Genomic DNA, 7452 nt, shown 5'->3' on the forward strand with positions numbered 1-7452 from the left:
TGCATTCCTATAAGTTCAGCTACTTGAGAGGCTGAGGCAGGAGAATTGCTTGAACCTGGGAGGTGGAGGTTGCCGGGAGAAGAGATTGCACCATTGCACTCCAGCCTGGGCAACAAGAGCAAAACTCCATCTCTAAATACATACATACATACATACATACATACATACATATATAATAAAATAAAGAAAACAGAAGGGCAAATTCAAAGACAAATATCACAGTATCTATGTACCAGTCATAGGATCAATTCTCAGGAGGCTGAAGTCCTCTTTAGACTAAAAAAATATACAAGAGCCAGGCGCAGTGGCTCATGCCTGTAATCCCAGCACTTTGGGAGGCTGAGGCAGGCGGATCATGAGGTCAGAAGATGGAGACCGTCCTGGACAACATACTAAAACCCCATCTTTATAATTTTTATTTATATTTTTTAAAAATTCAATTTAGGGCCGGGTGCAGTGGCTCACGCCTGTAATCCCAGCACTTTGGGAGGCCGAGGCGGGTGGCTCACGAGGTCAAGAGATTGAGACCATCCTGGTCAACATGGTGAAACCCCGTCTCTACTAAAAATATAAAAAACTAGCTGGGCATGGTGGCGCGTGCCTGTAATCCCAGCTACTCAGGAGGCTGAGGCAGAAGAATTGCCTGCACCCAGGAGGCGGAGGTTGCAGTGAGCAGAGATCGTGCCATTGCACTCCAGCCTGGGTAACAAGAGTGAAACTCCTACTCAAAAAAAAAAAAATTTTTTTAAAAAAATATATTAAAAAGCAATTCTCCTGCCTCAGCCTCCTGAGTAGCTGGGACTACAGGCACGTGCCACCACGCCCAGCTAATGTTTATATTTTTGGTAGAGACGAGGTTTCACCACGTTGGCCAGGATGGTCTCAATCTGTTGACCTCGCGATCCACCCGCCTTGGCCTCCCAAAGTGCTAGGATTACAGACATGAGCCACCGCGCCCGGCTGAAACCCCATCTTAAAAAGAGAGAGAGAGAGAGAGAGATTGAGAGAGAGAGAGAGGAGAGGCAGGAAGTGGGAGGAGACTTTGCAAACAACAATCTTGGGCCAGGGGCCATTTTGGAAGCATCTGGCCAAGCTCCACTTCCTGTTGGAATATGGAGAAGGTAAAAGGCAAGGAGCGGACCTCCACAGAGAAGGCGAGGGAAGAGGACCAGCAGGCTTCTAATCAACCAAACACAATTGCTTTGCCAGAACATCAGCGAAGGGAGGAACCAAAGGGAAAGTATCTGTCAAAGGTGACAAAGTGCTCTGCCCTAAGAAGAAGGCAGACTATGATAACCCCAGACCTCGGAAGAAGATAGCAATCCCTCCCTTACCCTCTAAACTGCCACCTGTTAATCTGATTCACCGGGACATCGTGCGGGCCTGGTGTCAGCAATTAAAGCTGAGCATCAGAGGCCAGAAACTGGATGCATATAAGCGCCTGTGTGCCTTTGCTTACCCAAAGCAAAAGGATTTCCCTAGCACAGCAAAAGAGGCCAAAATCCGGAAGTCGTTGCAAAATAAATTCAAGGTGGAAAAAGGGAAAGCATGCCTGCAGAGTTCTGGGACACAGCCTCCTCAAGTGGCCCTTCGCCCTGAAAAGGGGCTGCCTGTTCTGGAAGGGCCCACTGCTCTCCTTGTGGGAGTTAATACAGTTGTGGTGACAACTTCTGCCCCAGAGGCGGTGCTGGCCTCCTGGGCAAGAAATTCAGCCAGGGCAAGGATGCCAGAGGCAGTGGAATCTCCACAAGAAGCCAGTGGTGTCAGGTGGAATGTGGCCCATGGGAAAAATCTCCCTGCAGACACAGGTGGTTGGGTGCACCTGCAGTTTCATGCTGGTCAAGCCTGGGTTCCAGAAAAGCAAGAAGGGAGAGTGAGTGCGCTCTTCCTGCTTCCTGCCTCCAGTTTTTCACCCCTGCACCTTGAAGACAATATGTTGTGCCCCAAATGTGTTCACAGGAACAAGGTCTTAATAAAAAGCCTCCAATGGGAATACAATATCAGGAAAAAGGCCATGTCTATGGTAATTAATGGCAGAAAGGCTGGAGAGTCGGATTCCGTGGTGCTGCTGACAGGTGAACTTGGTCCTCTCCACACCTGCTTACAGTCCGTGTGGACTGCTGGGGTGGCAGACCTTAGCCTAAGACCCCGAGCAGTGCCTGTTGCTTTGTGAGTAGACATATGATAGAGTCTTGCATTGAAAAACAGAAAAACATTTCACAAATTACCGTAAATTGTAGTTAATGTGTAGAAAAACATTCATACTACCTTTCTTAAATAGAAAAGACTTCAGCAGCTGTTTTGTTTTGTTCTATTTATTTATTTATTTATTTATTTATTTATTTATTTTGAGACACTATCTCGCTCTGTTGTCCAGTCTGGTGTGCAGTGGTGCGATCTCAGTTTGGTGCAAACTCCGCCTCCTGGGCTCAAGTGATTCTCCTGCCTCAGCCTTCCGGGTAGCTGGGGTTGCAGGCACCTGCCGCTATACCCAGCTTTTTTTTTTTTTTTTTTTTAGTAGGGATGGGGTTTCCCCTTGTTTGCCAGGCTGGTTTCAAACTCCTAGCCTGGAGTGATCCACCCACCTCAGCCTCCCAAAATGCTGGGATTACAGGCTTGAGCCACCGCGCCCGGCCTCGTTTGTTTTTTCTTTATTAGTTGGTGGTGTGGGTTGGATCATACGTTTTTTAAAAACTACTTACTTAGGTGTAATTGACATAACAAAAGCTGTACATATTTAATGTATCTTATTGAGTATAATTAATTTTTATTTTGTGTGTGTGTGTACTTCCTAAATTTATAATCATGTGAGTCTGGGAACAGATCTGTTTTTCACTTGTCCTGATTTAATGACAGTTTCCAACATTGTTTTGTTACTACAAGTAGGGATCTATTTTTTTTTCACCTTCAATGAAGATAATAAAAATAATGCACTCGAAGGAGCGGCAAGAGTTGGGAAATTTGTAACCATTATAATATAGATGTAATAGGTTGGGAAAGAATCCTCAAAAATGTTAAAACAAGGAAGGAAAGTTTGTTGAGAAGCAAGATGTTCTTCTCTCCTGCCCCCCATTCATCTCTAGTGGTTAGAGTTGTTCAGTGTAATAAATAATAGACATTTTTTCTTTAAAAAAAAAAGAGATAAACAAGTAAGGATAGCAATGGAGAACACTTTTTTAAACACTTTAAAAGTGTTTAGGATTGACTGCTAATGGAGCATGAGAATGTTCTAAAGTTAGATTGCAGGGATGGTTGCACAAGTCTGTAATATGCTAAAAAAGATTGAGACCAAGTGCGGTGGCTCAAGCCTGTAATCCCAACACTTTTGGAGGCTGAGGCAAGCAGATCACCTGAGGAATTTGAGACCAGCCTGACCAACATGGTGACAGACGGGAGTCTGTACCAAAAAATACAAAAAAATTAGCCAGGTGTGGTGTCACCCTCCTGAAGTCCCAGCTATTCAGGAGGCTGAGGTGGGAGAACTGCTTGAACTGGGAGGTGAAGGTTGCAGCAAGCTGAGATCTCACCACTGCAACTCCAGCCTGGGTGACAGAGTGAGATACTGTCTGAAAACAGCAACAAAAACGGTAAATGATCACTGGGTTCACGCCTGTAATCCCAGCCCTTTGGGAGGCTGAGGGCAGGCAGATCACCTGAGGTCAGCAGTTCAACACCAGCCTTGGCCAGGCGCAGTGGCTCAAGCCTATAATCCTAACACTTTGGGAGATCAAAGTGGTTGGACCACCTGAAGTCAGGAGTTCAAGACCAAGCTGGCCAACATAGTGAAACCCCATCTCTAGTAAAATACAAAAAATTAGCTGGGTGTGGTGGCAGGCACCTATAATCCCAGCTACTCAGGAGGCTGAGGCAGGAGAATCACTTGAACCCGGGAGGCAGAGGTTGCAGTGAGTCTGAGACAGAGTCTCAAACCGTCGCCCAGGGTTGGAGAGCAATGGTGCGATCTCAGCTCACCGCAACCTCCACCTTCTGGGTTCAAGTGATTTTCCTGCCTCAGTCTCCTGAGTAGGTGGGATTACAGGTGCCTGCCACCATGCCTGGCTAATATTTTATATTTTTAGTAGAGACAAGGTTTTACTATGTTGGCCAGGATGATCTCCATCTCTTGACATTGTGATCCACCTGGCCAACATGGCAAAACCCTGTCTCTACTAAAAATACAAAAATTAGCCACCTCCCAGGTTTAAGCAATTCTCCTGCCTCAGCCTTCTGAGTAGCTGGGATTACAAGCATCTGCCACCACGTCCAGCAATTTTTTTGTATTTTTAGCAGAGACTGGGTTTTACCATGTTGGCCAGGTTTGTCTCAAACTCCTGACCTCAAGTGAACCACCCACCTCAGCCTCCCAAAGTGCTGGGATTACAGGTGTGAGTCGCTGTGCCCAGTCTCCATTCACATTTAACTCCCTTCTCCTGGCCCTTTCCCCACCTTTTTTTAAATAAGAGAAAATAGACAGATACATGTTGGTAAATACTAACTGTCCATGTTCACATAGAGACACAGTGAACTCTCTGAGCCCAATACACATAGAAAGGAGGAAGAAAGCGAGAATTCTTTTTTTTTTTTTTTTTTTTTTTTTGAGACGGAGTTTCGCTCTTGTTACCCAGGCTGGAGTGCAATGGCGCGATCTCGGCTCACCGCAACCTCCACCTCCTGGGTTCAAGCAATTCTCCTGCCTCAGCCTCCTGAGTAGCTGGGATTACAGGCACGTGCCACCATGCCCAGCTAATTTTTTGTATTTTTAGTAGAGACGGGGTTTCACCATGTTGACCAGGATGGTCTCGATCTCTCGACCTCGTGATCCACCCACCTCGGCCTCCCAAAGTGCTGGGATTACAGGCTTGAGCCACCGCGCCCGGCCGAAAGCGAGAATTCTATGTATAACTACACAGGGGTCTAGTATCCTCCAGCTTCCAGCAGAGCGAAGGAAGTAGGTTTCCTTTTCTCCCACAGAACTTAGGGGTGTTGATTCCATATAGTTTTTGTTCAGACAAGAAGGGATAAAAATGAATTTGGGATGGAAAGGGATAGAGACTCTTTTCTCATTGTATTCTGTTCAAGGTACATTCCCCCAAAATAAGACCGATGGTAGAAAGAAAAGAAACCTCAGGATTAGTGTGCCCAAGAGGGAAAAAACAGAAAAACTACAACTTGCTCCCAGAAAATGGGGAACATTTTTTAACAGGAAGGTCGGACTCCATCAGTGTTCTATGACTCATCTCTTCCTTCATCCTCCTCTCCTTTGTCAGTATCTTCCAACTGTTCATCATCATCATCTTTTTTTTTTTTTTTTTTTTAGATGGAGTTTCACTCTTGTTACCCAGGCTGGAGTACAATGGCGCGATCTCGGCTCACCGCAGCCTCTGTCTCCCAGTTCAAGCATTCTCCTGCCTCAACCTCCAGAGTAGCTGGGATTACAGGCGAGCACCACCATACGCAGCTAATTTTTTGTATTTTTAGTAGAAACCGAGTTTCACCATGTTGGCCAGGCTGGTCTCTAATTCCTGACCACAGACAACCCACCTGCCTCAGCCTCCCAAAGTGCTGGGATTACAGACGTGAGCCACCGCTCCCAGGCTGCTTCTTTTTCTTTATCATTCATATCAGGAGCCAAGTAGTACTGTAATAGGTCTGGGCAAATATCGTCTTTGATGACCTCTCCTAACTCCCCAACACCTGCATCAGAATGATCAGTGAACCAGGTAAAAAAGCTCTTCGATTCCTCATGCTGGCTTTATTCCGTGTCTGACTTGAACTTTTTGTCAAATCCCTTCCAGATTTCCATTTGATTTCAGTGGACTTTGAAGACGGATCACCACTCTCATTCAGGTGAAATTCTTTGTAGATAACTTTATTTTCATAGTAAGAATTTTCATCAAAATAAAAATCTATTCTGTAACCTAATTTAATATCTTCTAATTCTGTCAATTCAACTCTGGTCAAATAATGCAGTGCCTCTTTATCCTCCATAAGCAATACAAACACTTGTGGATGGTTGACAAATATTGTTACCCCAAAATTCGGGATTTTGGCAATCAACTCTGACCTCTTTGGAAAAAATGGCTGGCAGAGTTCGCTATATTTCTTTTCTAGTTTCAAAATCTCCTCACTAGCTTGTTCATTAAGTTTGTCAGCTGGGCGTGGTGGTGCACACCTGTAATCCTAGCACTTTGGGAGGCCAAGGTGGGCGGATCACTTGAGGTCAGGAGTTTGAGACCAGCCTGGCCAACATGGTGAAACTGGTCTCTACTACAAATATAAAAATTAGCCAGGTTTGGTGGCAGGCACCAATAATCCCAGCTACTTGGGCTGAGGCAGGAGAGTCGCTTGAACCCGAGGCAGAGCTTGCAGTGAGCCAAGATTGCACCATTTCAATCCAGTCTGGGTGACAAGAGTAAGACTCCAACTCAAAAAAAAAAAAAAAAAAAAGGTATATTTCTTTCTTTCTTTCTTTCTTTTTTTTTTTTTGAGACAGAGTTTCACTCTTGTTACCCAGGCTGGAGTGCAATGGCGCGATCTCGGCTCACTGCAACCTCCACCTCCTGGGTTCAGGCAATTCTCCTGCCTCAGCCTCCTGAGTAGCTGGGATTACAGGCACGTGCCACCATGCCCAGCTAAGTTTTTGTATTTTTAGTAGAGACGGGGTTTCACCATGTTGACCAGGATGGTCTCAATCTCTTGACCTCGTGATCCACCCGCCTCGGCCTCCCAAAGTGCTGGGATTACAGGCTTGAGCCATCGCGCCCGGCCACAAAAGGTATATGTCATCTTGTACTTCATCAATATGTTCAATTGCTTCCTGCTGGTTTTTTCTGTCTTCTTCAGCAAGCCCAGAGAGGAGGATTGGTCTTCTCTGGTCTCAGAGAACGAGGCAGTCTTGGTTTTTTCTTTTGAGGCAGTAGTAGGGACTGGCATTTTGGGGCCATGGTGGTAGAAAAGTCCAACAACCAGACCAGACTGCAAGTCTCATTGCCCAACAGGATGAAGCTCGGAAAACCGCCTACAGATGTTTTTTTTTTTTTTTTTTTTTTTTTGAGACGGAGTTTCACTCTTGTTACCCAGGCTGGAGTGCAATGGCGCGATCTCGGCTCACCGCAACCTCCGCCTCCTGGGTGCAGGCAATTCTCCTGCCTCAGCCTCCTGAGTAGCTGGGATTACAGGCACGTGCCACCATGCCCAGCTAATTTTTTGTATCTTTAGTAGAGACGGGGTTTCACCATGTTGACCAGGATGGTCTCGATCTCTCGACCTCGTGATCTTCCCGCCTCAGCCTCCCAAAGTGTTGGGATTACAGGCTTGAGCCACCGCGCCCGGCTGCCTACAGATGTTTTAAAAGTGGCATGGGTAGGATGAAAGTGAAAGGAGTCCTTCCGAACCCTTAATAAAATCGAGCCTATTTCCAAGAATGTGAACTCTATAAAGTAGGGACCTCAT

General features: G+C 45.9%; 2 pseudogenes; one reads left to right on the forward strand and one right to left on the reverse strand.

Annotated features, from left to right (window-relative positions):
* Positions 1–1112: 1112 nt before the first annotated feature.
* LOC101028248 (developmental pluripotency-associated protein 4 pseudogene) lies at positions 1113–2173 on the forward strand (annotated as a pseudogene).
* Positions 2174–5226: 3053 nt separating this feature from the next.
* On the reverse strand, positions 5227–6944 carry LOC120364683 (protein SET-like; annotated as a pseudogene).
* Positions 6945–7452: the final 508 nt, after the last annotated feature.

This window comes from Saimiri boliviensis, chromosome 6 (genome assembly GCF_048565385.1).
Source record: "Saimiri boliviensis isolate mSaiBol1 chromosome 6, mSaiBol1.pri, whole genome shotgun sequence".
NCBI lineage: Eukaryota > Metazoa > Chordata > Mammalia > Primates > Cebidae > Saimiri > Saimiri boliviensis.